This window comes from Nilaparvata lugens, chromosome X (genome assembly GCF_014356525.2).
Source record: "Nilaparvata lugens isolate BPH chromosome X, ASM1435652v1, whole genome shotgun sequence".
In the NCBI taxonomy this organism is placed as follows: domain Eukaryota; kingdom Metazoa; phylum Arthropoda; class Insecta; order Hemiptera; family Delphacidae; genus Nilaparvata; species Nilaparvata lugens.
The window spans coordinates 73799488-73815336 of record NC_052518.1 but is presented as its reverse complement, the minus strand read 5'-3'; the positions used below and the strand labels follow the sequence as shown (position 1 = coordinate 73815336).

The 15849-nt window shown below is 35.5% G+C and overlaps 1 long non-coding RNA gene across 8 annotated transcripts; it reads left to right on the top strand.

The window, feature by feature from the left end:
* The first annotated feature begins 1198 nt into the window (after positions 1-1198).
* On the top strand, positions 1199-15601 carry LOC120354439. 8 transcript variants are annotated; one of them, XR_005573025.1, is made up of 3 exons: positions 1199-1424; positions 13065-13235; positions 15338-15601. It is a non-coding gene; the product is annotated as an uncharacterized LOC120354439 (long non-coding RNA). The 8 variants fall into 8 exon arrangements; XR_005573022.1 differs by having other exon boundaries at positions 1222-1424; positions 13029-13235; XR_005573020.1 differs by lacking the exon at positions 1199-1424 and adding an exon at positions 10692-10704 and having other exon boundaries at positions 13029-13235.
* The last annotated feature ends 248 nt before the right edge of the window (positions 15602-15849 follow it).

Below are 15849 nucleotides of genomic sequence, written 5' to 3'. Positions count from 1 at the left end.
TTTGGTAGGACTGCTTTTATTATTTTAAACCTATGATGAATCAATAATTATTATTCCCATAGTTATGCAAACATTCAACTAGCCGACATAACCTGGTCTTCAATCAAACTGAAACAAGAATTTATATAAATGACAGAACCAACATCAAATTTGAATTCAGGCAATGGAATGAATTCAAAAACAGAGGATATTTATTATAATATACAATTAAAGGATACTCACATTTAAAAATATATAACAATCGTTTTAGAAAATTTACAACAATCGTTTCAGAAAATTCTTATCCCTCTCGTAACCACAGTCCTTGTCTCACCAGTACAAGTTTGTTCGATTCGTATTTATCTACAAGAATCTTGCTATAAGTCTATAGAATGCACAATTAAAAACAATGATATTCATCAAAGAATGAAAATTAAGCATTTCTACTCAATTTTAATTGATAATCATGTAGTGGAAATAATGATAATGACTGGTTTGGTTGTGTCTTGTGTCTACTTCTACTCTTAGACCAGTTATAGAATAGACAAGCTGGAAGGTCTAGCCTCTGTAGCGAAAATACTGCCATATCACCATATCGTGACGTCAGCATCGGATAGAAAACTTTTCTGCAGAGTTTACATTGTTTTCGCCACACTGCACAGAAAGCAGCTGTTTTCGAGTCCCTACATAGATCTGAAAGACATTGTTTGCAAACGGGGCCGCGGAATTGGGAATATCTGGAACTCAAAATATCAATGTTAAATGTCCTATGCTTGAAAACTGTTGCTGGGTGGAACTCCGAATATTTGTCAGACAGCGGAATTGGAAATATCCGGAACTCGGAAAATGTTGCTAGGCGGAATTGGGAGTATCTGGAACTCAAATTACTTGTTTGGCAGATGGCGGAATTGGAAATATCTGGAACTCAAAATATCGGTGTCAAAGTGGGAATACTAGTAATGTGTTTGTCATTGAGAAATGGTTCAAGTCTGACTTATTTTCTAGAATGATATGGACTTTTGGACCTGGTTTGTCGTTCTTTTTCGATTATAGACTATTCATATGATTTGCGATTGTACCAAAAAATAAGTAGAAGTAATTTAATATTTTCCAGATAATATAATATTTTATAATAAAATAATAATACGTACATATCTATTATTTTTTGGAAAATTTAATCTGTCTTCAATATAATAGCATCAAGTCTATAGGTTATGTTATGCATAATAATAATAATAATAATTAAGGTAAGTGTAACGTACATTTGCATTTTGCAACAGAAACAGCTTCTTATAGAGTATTGTTTTACAGGCTAATCTTTTTTTATGTAATGTATTCAAATGTAATTATAATTAGGATTGGGATAATACAAAAATATACTTTTTGCTTAGTGATATCTATTACATTGTGACAGAATTTGGTTTCTCAATAATTCTCATCCTGAGGTAAGTTTAATGTGGACTAAGTTACTAAAGTTGAAAATATTATTTTAAAATAGCAAATTTAATTTATTAATAATAGGCTAGCAACTTTTATTAATTTCTTTGTTCTATCATTAGAATACTTGAATAATATTAGAAGTAGGGGTACTGAATAGGCTAAATATATTTAGACCTTATTCCCTATTGTGAGATATTTATGAATTTCATCTTCTTTTAAATACTGTAGATAGGTTACTGCATCATTTATTCAATAAATTAAATAAAAAAGGATTTGCTAACATAAGTGATTTACATGTAGGCCTACTGCAGTCAGGCTACTTTCACACACTTTCGGTTCGGTTCGGTTCGGTTCGGTTCGTTTCGTTTTTGGCGAATTCCTATAAGTGTGAAGCGATGATTCGGTTTGAATTCGGTACCGAATAGCAACCGCATAGCACCGAACGCCCCCTCGACAAGAATAGGTTTTATCATATTCGAATTTGTTGCTAGGGAAACAGGAAAAAACAAAGTCTTCTACACACGCTGGCCTTTTTTGTTTTTATTTTAACCTGATATCGTGATTATCTGTTTCAGAATTTCCCAAGTCAAAATCATATGGTCAATTCAATTCTGTTAGTTCACAGGAACATTTTTTTCTCAATGAATAGTTTGCCAAAAAAATATGAAAGATATAAATTAAAACTCAGGGAGAATTTTTTTCCACGAATATTATATGATTTCATCAATGGAGAGAAGAGATGAAGTTTATATAATACCATGTGTCAAAACAAGGAACAAATTTTCAATTTAAAAAAATTATCTCTCTAAACATCTAAAATTAACATAAACAAAAAGAAACTATTCAAATAATTCACAATTTTGAATTAACTTTTAGGGTCGGTTTCCGAGCTCGGGATTTAGCTAAGTTCTAGACTTTAACTGGCTTTAAACTCTGGAGTCAGAAAATTGGCTTTCCGAGTCAGAGCGTTGACGTAGTCGAGGACTTAAATAGAATGTGTAGTTTAGAGATCACGTTAGACCCTGGAGTTTGTAATTTCGCTTTCTGAGTGAAGGGCTTTTAAGCCCAGGACTTAAAACAGCGTGATTTTAAACCCTCGACTGGGGTAGGGTATAAATTCAAGTTCTAGACTTAACTGAGCAAACACAATTCAGTTATTGTTTTGGAGAAGATAAAAAGCCAAATAATTGTCATGGAATACAGTTTTTTTTTTTTCAAAACAAATACGTTTTCAAACTCAGTAGCCTAATTAAATTTTCATTCATAATCACTGGTTAGGATCAATGATCAATAATAGCATAACGTAAAATGAAATGTTTATTCATTTACCTTTCAAAGGTTTTGCTTTGAATAGGCCTACAAAGAAATCAAAACGTATTTTCACAAAATAGTTTGGAGAGCATGCTCATTTGAATTGTCCCGCTGCAATCAGCTGTTTCCGTTTTGCTATAATGCCAACAATACAACAGCAAAATATTGTAAATTTCCCTGACAGAATCCAAGGGCAGGGCAGTGGACTGTGGATGATAGTTGGTATAAATACCTACAAATAAATCTTTGAATTCTGTGCATAAAAATACTGATAGCTTGAAGTGTGGTAAGTACGCCAATAAAAGACTAAATGAATCAACAATATAAGATTTAATAATAATAAGATAATAATAGGCAGATGGCCACATACAAAAACAATTGTGTCAAATTTCTTGGGATCAATAAAATAATAATAGGCAGATGGCCACATACAAAAACAATTGTGTCAAATTTCTTGGGATCAATAAAATAATAATAGGCAGATGGCCACATACAAAAACAATTGTAAGTAGTTTATAATTATAAGTTAAATATCTTGGGAAAATTACAACATGTGAAAAAACCTTAGAGAAAATACAAAATTTAGATGAAATTAGGTCAATGACATTAATGACCATTGAAGCCTGACAATAATCGAAAAAGTAATATTAATGATACCTGAAATAAATATAAATTGAGTGCTATAATGAAAGTTATCGCTGTACGGTTCAATATAATGATTATAAGAGGAATAATAACAATAATATTATTAATAAAAATATGACAATGATCTGCAGATAGTGTTCAACAAATAGAGTACATAACAATATGCGGCATAGGCCTTCAGTAATTAGAATGTCAAGATAGATTTCGACCAAACAATTAATAGGCGTCACTGGCCTTAAAATAACACTTAAGAGCTAAGGGTAGCTAATAAATATAATGTAGATTGTCCAGGTAAAAATAGGCGACATGGGCCTTCAATGAATTGAAAGTCAAGACAGACATCAATTAGAACGAGTAATAGGCGACAGTGGCCTCAGAAAATCACTTGTAAAGCCAAGGGTAGCTGTCAAATCCAAAGAATAATTGCTACTATTGAAAACAATTATATAGGCGTCAGTGGCCTCAGAAAATCACTTGTAAAGCCAAGGGTAGCTGTCAAATCCAATAAATTAATAGTTGCTACTATTGAATACAATTATATAGGCGTCAGTGGCCTTAGTGAATTGAATGTCAAGATAGACATTAATAAAACAATAAGTAGGCGTCGGTAGCCTCAGTGAATTGAATGTCAAGATAGACATTAATAAATCAATTAGTAGGCATCAGTAGCCTCAGTGAATTGAATGTCAAGATAGACATTAATAAATCAATTAGTAGGCGTCAGTAGCCTCAGTGAATTGAATGTCAAGATAGACATTAATAAAACAATAAGTAGGCGTCAGTAGCCTCAGTGAATTGAATGTCAATATAGACATTAATAAATCAATTAGTAGGCGTCAGTGGCCTCAGAAAATCACTTGTAAAGCCAAGGGTAGCTGTCAAATCCAATGAATTAATAGGCGTCGGTGGCATCAGTGAATTGAATGTCAAGATAGACATTAATAAAACAATAATGATGCATACGTAAATGAAAATTGAAAAGAACGATTTACATAACCTGAATAAAATTTTGAAGAGGAGATGCGGCCAGGCAGACAGGCAATGACTCCGCAATAACAACAGGAACAGGACATCAGCAAGCGATGAAGTGATCTGGCCATGCGATGACAAGCATGGAAACGTCCACTACAGCAGGCGAATCCCCCAATGGAAAAGTAGGCTGGAGCGAGTAGAATTCCAAACGAATAATCCGATCTTCAAATTGTGGAATTTTTGGATTGATTTCCAAACGGTAGAGATGATGCACTTGAAAGTTTGAGGTTCACGAGGTGAAGCCAATTGTAGAAAAATGGCAACTGAAGCCTACATGAGGTTGTAATTTTTGACAAAGTTTATCAAAGTAATAAGCAAGCAATCGATGAATAATTTAATCACAATTGAAGAATAGAATAAATGAATTAATTTGAAGAATAATTCACACTTTAAAAAGGTTCTGTAGATCAAATGAATAGCGATGAAACGCTCACACGAGGTTGCAATTTTTGACAAAGTTTATCCAAGTTTAACAGAGTAACTGAGTGAAGAACTCGATGAATAATTGAATCACACTTGAAGAATAGAACAAACAAATTAATTTGAAGAATAATTCACACTTTAAAAACGTTTTGTAAGTCCGATGAATTCAGATGAAAGGTTTAGACCGAGCGCAGGAAGCACACTCGCCGACCTCCATGAAAAGACAAACAGCAAAAGGCAAAAGACGCTAGTAACAAAAAGGGAAGGCGGAAATGTCAGCAACGTATGTGAAACGTCTGCAAACGTTTGGTGAAAAAGTAACAAATAACTAGAAAGTAAGATGCCTAAAGACAAGATTAAATCCCAAAAAATCGAATAGTATAAATATTAAAATTGCAACGGCAAACAATCCGACGAAAAAATACGAATAGAAGTATAGAAAACCAGCTGACTAGAGCAGTGGCAAAGAACCGCGACTGTAACGTCACTGGTCAGCGGGACAGACAAAATGACGACATGATGTCTACGTAGTAGCGGAACGAGTAACAAGTGGAACCGTTCCAATAAATGCTTTGTCAGATTTTACATAAACTGGGCCCCTTGTGTCATACGGGGGTATGGCACAATAAGAAAAAGTAAGAAATATGTAAAATCTGGCAAGGCAATTGGAAATTGAAAACTGGGCCCCATGTGAGAACCAGGGGAAAAAACAATGAAACCTGAAAATACAACATGAACCATAAGAGCAAGGGGATTAACTAGAATCCTCATCAATGGGAAGAGGTGCTAAACTCGAAATAGCTCTCTTAAAAGTGCCAGAGGGAGTGAGAACAGTGACAACTCAAACCTTGTCGTCCTTACTGGGATGAACTTCAGTAATGCGTGCCAGCTTCCAAGTGGACTGCGCGGAACCAGGATCCTTCAAGATGACAACGGTACCGACCTTCAAATTTTCATAATTGCTTAACCATTTGCCTTTTTTCTGAAGAGTGGTTGAGGAGTGGGTCTTTTTTCTGAAGAGTGGTTGAGAAAAAGTACGTGATTTGGGGCCGCCTACACGAATGGAAATAGGACCGGCGTAATCCAAACCACAATTATGAAAGTGAACATTAGCCTGAACGTGGGCCGCTGGTAAACTACCCATGATTTGCTCAGAGCGAAGAGCCGAAAAGCGAAAACACAATATGCAATGCCGCAATACACTTTTGATGGTGCGACGGGTGGAGGGAAACCAAAATCGTTGTCTTACACTGGCCATGGTGGCCTGCACACCAGCATGACTTAGACGACGATGGTGAGCAACAATCAATGCACGAGTGAATTTGTGATTGCTAGGCAACAATATTTGATGTTTGTAATCAAAGGATGCATTTGCATTTTGCAAACGTCCACCAACTCTGAGCAGAGAATCTGAGTGAATGAATGGTGACAAGGCTTTAATAGAACTATTAGGCAATAGCTCCTGATTTTGACGCAATGCTTTAAGTTCGGCAGAGAAAGCTTCTTCTTGAATAGATTTGAAGATACAATTTTCAGCTTCTGAAATTTCAGAGATAGTTAATTGACCAAAACGCGGAGTGACTGAATTTTGTTTTTTACAATTATGAATGAACCGTAGAACATACGCCGTTGTACGAACGATTTTGTGATAGGTGGAGCAACTATTGATTATACCTGAAATAACATCATTATGAGAAGAATTGGTAGCTAATACCTGAACTGATTGAGAACTGATTTCCTGAACTGATACCTGAACTGATTTCTCTAACTGATGAGAGACATCATTTGAAGTTAGAAAATTCGATGTGACCCTACGGGGAGCGGCCACAGGTGATGCAGGAAGGCACGAACGAGGTGCTGCAATAGGACGAATAGCTTTACAAGGACCAAATATGACCCAACCTAGACTGGTTTTCTGAAGGATGGGAGCGTTTTGAGCTAGATATAATTTACCAGGCTGAAGAATAGATGCGAATATACCAGCACCAAGTAACAAATCTACAGGCTTAGACTGATCAAACAATGGATCCGCTAATTTAAGTTCAACGGGAATTGAAATTTTAGAAAGATCGATGTTCACACTAGGAACAGCATTCTTACCCTTGGAGGGAGCAAAAGATTGAGAATGAATAAGATTTGAAGTTACCTTATCCTTAGAAGTAGGCTGAGTGTCCCGTGATTGAGGATACGACCTGTGAAGAACAGTGTGGTGACTCTTGCCACAAAGTGTACACGATTTGTCCGAACAAACATGATTGGGTGCGAAAGGCTTGAGGCAATTATAACATAACCTTTTGTCACGGACAGCATTCCAACGATCAGTAACCTGCAACTTCAATAATTCATTACAACGATTTGGAAAATGACCAACAGAATTACAAAAACTACAAGGTGACATAGAAGAGGTAATAACCTGCATCCTAGCTTGAACATTCGATTGATTTTGGTTGAACTTCGGCTTGCTATGAGCACCAACCGAGTTGGATGTACTTTGCTGTACATTTCCTTGATGATGGTTAGCTGAGCTTGAAGCAACAGCTTCCATGATTTTGCATTGTGATTCCAAAAAATTCCAAAATTTATCAATGGTGGGAATGTCGTGTATACCAACACTCTTTTCCCATTCTCGAACAGTAGCAGTATCCAACTGCAACAACATTTTGTGCATGTACAATAAGTCCTTGATTTGGACTCCAAGTTGAAGCGCTTCGAGCGCTGTGATGTGGGACTTGCAAAAGTCAATGAATGCCCGTAATGATTGCGGACAGTTACGCTTTATGGTAGGCGGAGATTCAATTGCCGTGACGTGCCTGGCAGCAATTAATCTCTTGTTGTCATACCTCTCCCTTAAGAGGTTCCATGCAAGCTGAAAACCATTTTCGTCAGCTTCGATGTGTTCCACTCTAGCAAGAGCTTCACCACTGAGTGATTGACGAAGATAGAAAAATTTCAATGAATCATTAATGTTATCTTGATTACCAATAATATTAGTAAAAGCACTTGAGAATGCTTGCCATTTTGAAAGCTCCCCATTGAAGCGTGGAAGCGGTATCTGAGACAACTGAAAATTTGCCAAAGGTGCGTTTTGAGATGTTGGCCGCTGGGAAGCACCAGCAGTGGCCTCATTGATGCGTTGTCTGCTTTCAAAAGCAGTTAATGCAGCGTTTGCCTTAGAGGTAATGGAGATAAACTTATTGAGTATCTCAAAATGAGTTGAAGTGTCCTGCGCTTGCAACTCTGAATTCCATAGTTGTTGATGTATCTTATTATACTCAATTCTAAGTGAACCTAGTTCGTTTTTTACAGTCAATAATTGATAATAAGTGGCTTCAGTGTCCACAACATAATCGTTATAGCTGGTTATGAACCAATCTATTTCCTGGTGTAAATTGTCTCTTGCATTGAAAAGAGCAGAAGGCTCAGGAAGTGAATCTTCCTCATGATCAGACATGCTTAAAAATTAACAGAAAAACCTGAGTGAATGACACGATAGTGCACTGTAGCAATGCGATTGCTGCGCCAATAAGCAACCTTGGGCGCTGGTCCAGTACGCAGAGAGGCACGCCTGTGTGTTTGAGGCAAGTTGTATCAAGCTTGCTGTGCGGCGAGTCAAGTAGCGAGCTCGCAAGGCGGTGTAGTTTGCCGTGTGTTGTTTTCTCAATGCGCAATAGCCGTCTGTGACCAGTTCAGTGCGGTTCAGTCTCTCAGGGTACAATATAGTTGATAGCTGGTGCATACACGTCGCAGCGTGCTTTGAGTTGCAGCCAGTACTGAAAATTTGAAACAAGTGTGTGAATGCTTAATATTAAAAAATATAAACATACAAAGGTACAATGAAATAAAATATACTCTAGAGTGGGACCTAATCATTGGCGTCAAGCTAGACTATTAGGCACACGGTCACTGAAACCATAAGGTTCAATGGACCAAGAAAAGGGTAATAAAAATTAACAATTATCCTAGGCAAACTGGGTCAAAGATGACGGGCAGGAGGACCAATTTTTATAATTGGTCCAATTAACAATTATCCCAGGTAAACACTGGATCAAGAAATCTGGCCCGGATGAACCAATTTTTATGACAGAATCCAAGGGCAGGGCAGTGGACTGTGGATGATAGTTGGTATAAATACCTACAAATAAATCTTTGAATTCTGTGCATAAAAATACTGATAGCTTGAAGTGTGGTAAGTACGCCAATAAAAGACTAAATGAATCAACAATATAAGATTTAATAATAATAAGATAATAATAGGCAGATGGCCACATACAAAAACAATTGTGTCAAATTTCTTGGGATCAATAAAATAATAATAGGCAGATGGCCACATACAAAAACAATTGTGTCAAATTTCTTGGGATCAATAAAATAATAATAGGCAGATGGCCACATACAAAAACAATTGTAAGTAGTTTATAATTATAAGTTAAATATCTTGGGAAAATTACAACATGTGAAAAAACCTTAGAGAAAATACAAAATTTAGATGAAATTAGGTCAATGACATTAATGACCATTGAAGCCTGACAATAATCGAAAAAGTAATATTAATGATACCTGAAATAAATATAAATTGAGTGCTATAATGAAAGTTATCGCTGTACGGTTCAATATAATGATTATAAGAGGAATAATAACAATAATATTATTAATAAAAATATGACAATGATCTGCAGATAGTGTTCAACAAATAGAGTACATAACAATATGCGGCATAGGCCTTCAGTAATTAGAATGTCAAGATAGATTTCGACCAAACAATTAATAGGCGTCACTGGCCTTAAAATAACACTTAAGAGCTAAGGGTAGCTAATAAATATAATGTAGATTGTCCAGGTAAAAATAGGCGACATGGGCCTTCAATGAATTGAAAGTCAAGACAGACATCAATTAGAACGAGTAATAGGCGACAGTGGCCTCAGAAAATCACTTGTAAAGCCAAGGGTAGCTGTCAAATCCAAAGAATAATTGCTACTATTGAAAACAATTATATAGGCGTCAGTGGCCTCAGAAAATCACTTGTAAAGCCAAGGGTAGCTGTCAAATCCAATAAATTAATAGTTGCTACTATTGAATACAATTATATAGGCGTCAGTGGCCTTAGTGAATTGAATGTCAAGATAGACATTAATAAAACAATAAGTAGGCGTTGGTAGCCTCAGTGAATTGAATGTCAAGATAGACATTAATAAATCAATTAGTAGGCATCAGTAGCCTCAGTGAATTGAATGTCAAGATAGACATTAATAAATCAATTAGTAGGCGTCAGTAGCCTCAGTGAATTGAATGTCAAGATAGACATTAATAAAACAATAAGTAGGCGTCGGTAGCCTCAGTGAATTGAATGTCAATATAGACATTAATAAATCAATTAGTAGGCGTCAGTGGCCTCAGAAAATCACTTGTAAAGCCAAGGGTAGCTGTCAAATCCAATGAATTAATAGGCGTCGGTGGCATCAGTGAATTGAATGTCAAGATAGACATTAATAAAACAATAATGATGCATACGTAAATGAAAATTGAAAAGAACGATTTACATAACCTGAATAAAATTTTGAAGAGGAGATGCGGCCAGGCAGACAGGCAATGACTCCGCAATACCAACAGGAACAGGACATCAGCAAGCGATGAAGTGATCTGGCCATGCGATGACAAGCATGGAAACGTCCACTACAGCAGGCGAATCCCCCAATGGAAAAGTAGGCTGGAGCGAGTAGAATTCCAAACGAATAATCCGATCTTCAAATTGTGGAATTTTTGGATTGATTTCCAAACGGTAGAGATGATGCACTTGAAAGTTTGAGGTTCACGAGGTGAAGCCAATTGTAGAAAAATGGCAACTGAAGCCTACATGAGGTTGTAATTTTTGACAAAGTTTATCAAAGTAATAAGCAAGCAATCGATGAATAATTTAATCACAATTGAAGAATAGAATAAATGAATTAATTTGAAGAATAATTCACACTTTAAAAACGTTTTGTAAGTCCGATGAATTCAGATGAAAGGTTTAGACCGAGCGCAGGAAGCACACTCGCCGACCTCCATGAAAAGACAAACAGCAAAAGGCAAAAGACGCTAGTAACAAAAAGGGAAGGCAGAAATGTCAGCAACGTATGTGAAACGTCTGCAAACGTTTGGTGAAAAAGTAACAAATAACTAGAAAGTAAGATGCCTAAAGACAAGATTAAATTCCAAAAAATCGAATAGTATAAATATTAAAATTGCAACGGCAAACAATCCGACGAAAAAATACGAATAGAAGTATAGAAAACCAGCTGACTAGAGCAGTGGCAAAGAACCGCGACTGTGACGTCACTGGTCAGCGGGACAGACAAAATGACGACATGATGTCTACATAGTAGCGGAACGAGTAACAAGTGGAACCGTTCCAATAAATGCTTTGTCAGATTTTACATTCCCTCATGTTTACTGCATTAAAATCCTGGACTCAAATAAGTCGAGAACTTGATAGACTCCGGAGTTTAGAAGATAAAATCGTGACTCAGAAAGTCAATTTAGACCCGAGAGCTTATTTTAGTCCTAGACTCTGTAAGTCCAGAACTTATAGATCCCGAGCTCGGAAACCGGCCCTAAGTCTAGAACTTGAATTTTGTACCCTACCCCAGTCGAGAGTTTAAAATCACGCTGTTTTAAGTCCTGGACGATTTTTGATAAATCCTTGACTTGGAAAGAGGCGAGAATCTAATTCAAGTCCTGGACTTATAAGCCCTTATACTCAGAAAGCGAAATTATAAACTCCAGGGTCTATTTGAGTCCTCGACTACGTTAACGCTCTGACTCGGAAAACCAATTGACTACATCTGATTTTGAATCTGACTCCAGAGTTTAAAGCCAGTCAAAGTCTAGAACTTGGCTAAATCCCGAGCTCGGAAACCGACCCTAATTTTTTGTTGTTCAAGAAATAACATCTTACAATTTAACACCAGCTGTTATATTTAAATATACCAGCATGACCTGTGAAAATCCAAACACAGCTGTTTTTGAGAAGAAAATACCTAATTAGAACCGTACGAATTAAAACCTGACATGTATGAAAGCCTCACTCGTTTTCGGTAACGAACCAAACCGAATGCGTGTGAAGCGTGTAAGCCTCACTGTGCAGAATAAGCCTCGTCGACAGAGTGGTGGTCATGATGTGGGTCTGTCTACCCGCTAACTTTTCAGGGTCTTCTTCAACTTGTCCTCTTTCTATGCTTCTTACAGTAGCTGCAACCTTGTTCAATATTCTTTTGCTCAATAATTCAGGCCTATTCCTGGCCAAGGTTGAAGTCACTTCCACTACATGGATCAATTTTGCTTGTAGATCTTTTTATAGTGATGAGTTTCTTCATTTATTGTGAACATTTGTGGTTTCCATTCCACCATCAAGGCTGATTCCAGGATAAACATTGCAGGCAGAGTCAAAATGAGGCCACAAAGGTTGAAATAGTGGTCTACAATGAGCAACTATCTTGAATAATGAATCCTCAAAGTTTCATGAATTTATTTGCTCCCAATTCAGCAATGGATCGGATCTCACCCAAGATTTAAACTATATATCGCAAAAAGTAAAAATTATGAATTGAGTTTTCCCTTGTGATGTGCTTCATTTAGTGAGACCGATGGTATCCAAATCGGAATAGCCTTCTTTGAAAAATGTTACCATAGAAAGTTTTGAAAAGCGTGATGCACAACCTTAAGTTATCATTCTTATCAAACATGCACCTGCCACTCCCACTAAACTGTTGACGTCTTGCTCAAGTGACTCCACTGAATATATTTATGAATACCGACTAGCATAAACTAACTTATTGCCTAAGCACAAAGCAGGCTCAAAAACATCACATTCATATTAGGTGTACTTCGTCTACTTGAGCCTACGTTTATTTATTATAATTTTGTACCAATTTTCACTTAGATAAGACTAAAACTACCATAATTTTATCTTTGATAGATTAACTATTAAATTGATGTTTTTCTAGCTCAAAAATGTAAACTTGAATCGTGAAATGTGAAGAAAATCATACATTGACAGTCTATCATTTGCATTTGAGCATGTTCCTACTGCTGGCAGCAAATAATAGGATAATAATATATATATATATATATATATATATATATATATATTATATATATATATATATTTTAAAATATTGAATGCTGGAATTATAATATTAATCATACTTTTATTATAACAGATTGAATCCACAAAATAATTGAAGAAATGGTTTCAGATGATTACGAACAAGCGCAGCTATCTTTGGAGAGGTAATGCACCTACTGATATCCCGTGATAAGAACTTGGGAGAGATTTAGTGAAAACCTGGAGAACGGCCACTTAGCTCACAAATCTGAGCTGTTCACATCAAGCTGATATTTGTGACAGCCATTATAGCTTTAATCATGTAAGTAAACACTCGATCTGACTATAATTTTCAATTATTTGTATCAATTAACTGCGCCCGGTTCTACTCAGAATAACAAAGGCACAGGTTTCTTTCTTTGAACTACAACAGTACTATCACCGACAGGAGTCGAGTCGGAGCAGTGGTAGCGGACGGTCGTGTTTCGAGGAGCGCACATAAGATAAACCGTTTCTTGTTTATGCCTTTAGGAATCTTTTTTCATCGTAGATCTTGTCCATAACCTAATAACTTACTTTATTAATTTATTCTTTCAATTAATACGTAATAATCTTTCTAATAATAACTCATCATTAATAACATCAGTAATAAAATCGGTATTGTACCTCTTAAAGTCTACTAAAGTATTTAGTACTTGTCTCTCTATTTGAACTTATTAGTTGCGAATTCATTCATCAGTAACCATAATCAACCAACTTAGCTGTATTAAACTGTATTGAATCGTAAATTATCTCTTTATAAATTGTAGGTTTGAATTACTCTTACTCATAATATTAATATATTTTTTATCCATCCAGGAAATTGAATAAACTAAATTTTTATATATCTGATCATTACCAAATAATATTTCACTGTATAAATTCATTACCGTATAATCGGATACAGGCCATTAAACCTTAAATAAAATGAAAAATAAATAAAACAGGAGTTCTACTATTTTTCTCTTTGGGAGGATGGTGGGAGTGTTTACCGCTACTCCTGGAAACAATTCGTCCACTAGCATCCGTCATAATGGTCATTGAACACAACTTATTTGTACATCTATACGACATTTGTCCCTTCTGGGATACGTAGCTTTTTCGAAATTTGAATTCGTCAACCCACATTAAACCATCCATTACACTAAAGTCTGCAGTCAGACTATTTCGTTCTGAATTAGTCATATTTTGATGAATAAAGCAAGTAAACAGCAAAACAAAAAAAAACTTAAATTAGCCAACAGATTATCATGCAAGCAAGCTAACACATATTTATATTTTTAATACTAATATACTAATCTTGCATCCTATAAGCCTATTTCAATTCTTACAGCTCATCATGAAAAATTAATTCAGTAAGATTATTGTTATAGTTGAGCGTTAAATATTCCACTAGGTAATTGGTATCAGGCATGTCACACTTAACTTTATTTTTTGAATCATTAAATTTATCTGACAATCAATATTTTCATTTATATCTCAATACGGACTTCCTATGTGCTTAGTCATGCAGCATTTATTATTCCGAAAACATATTCCTTCTCAATCAATTAGTAGTAATATCTATCATTAAAGTGTTGGATTAAATAAAATAGATAGGTAAATCAGTGTTCCAAAGATGAATTTAATGCGTTCATAGTTGTTGATTGTCAGTAGATGGTCCAGAAAATACGCGATATACGATGAATCACACAGAATTCCATATTATTTCCATCTTCCATTTTAGGATGAATATAAGCTGAGCTAAATTCAAAAAATTGTAAATTATTCTGTCATTCTTCAGTAATTAATGAATGCAATATGAACAACTCTCTTTCATGAGGTGAATCATTTTTTCCAACATTTTCCAGTTTCTCAATGATAGGGGAGTTATAATTATTTGTATAGGTCTTCTAAGGAACCATTATCTTCAGCTGGTACCAATCAACTAAACTTCAACTCCAAACCACCGTATTAATACCAGTATACAATTTATAAGTCTATTACAGCTGTTAACTTTGTATGCTAAATCATATTATCACAACATTATCTTCAATCATGATCATCTTCCCGTTCATCGGTAGCCGCTGGGCCGACAATTTTGGAAACATAGGTCTGTAGAATGGATTAATAAATAATTGTTATTAGTCCCCCTATCAAAATTTCTATTCAGAAACCATCCCCAATATTCACACAACATATTCCTAAAGTTTCATGCCGTTCTGTCAAGTAGTTTTTAAGTCTATAGGGAACAAACAAAGTAACAAATTAACACATAGTCATTTATATATATATATATATATATATATATATATATATATATATATATATATATATATACATAGATTATTTCTTTCTTACATAATTATCTTTCTGTTGTTTCCACTTATTTTTTTTCTGTTACAGTTTCTCGATTGATCAAAGCACCACAGACTGCATCGTTCGTCACCTCTGCCTTTAAGCGCGTTATCACCTACTCCAATAAGCCACCCCAATATCCTTAATAAGCAATAGAAGTTCTTATCGACTGTGTATGACTCATTAATATCCATGTTCTGTATAAATTTATGTGATAGGCCTACTGGTATTAATGTTGATGTACCGTAATGTTTTTTGCTCATGTATAATTGATAATAATACATTAAAAATAAATATAATGTTAAATTATTATTGTTGGTTTTTATTGAACGAGCGTTAGCGAGTTCTCACTTTTGACTTACTGAGGGCCAAAGTCGTCCGTCTGTTTGTATGCTCTGCAATAACTTTAGAAAGAATTGATCAATCAGTTTCAAATTTTAAACACGTATTCTTCAAACCTTTTTACAGGTCAAGTTACAGGTCAGTTACTTTTTACAGGGACACATACTACCGCACCGCGCCAGCACCGTCACCGTGTTTGTTGCCCGCGCCGTCACCGA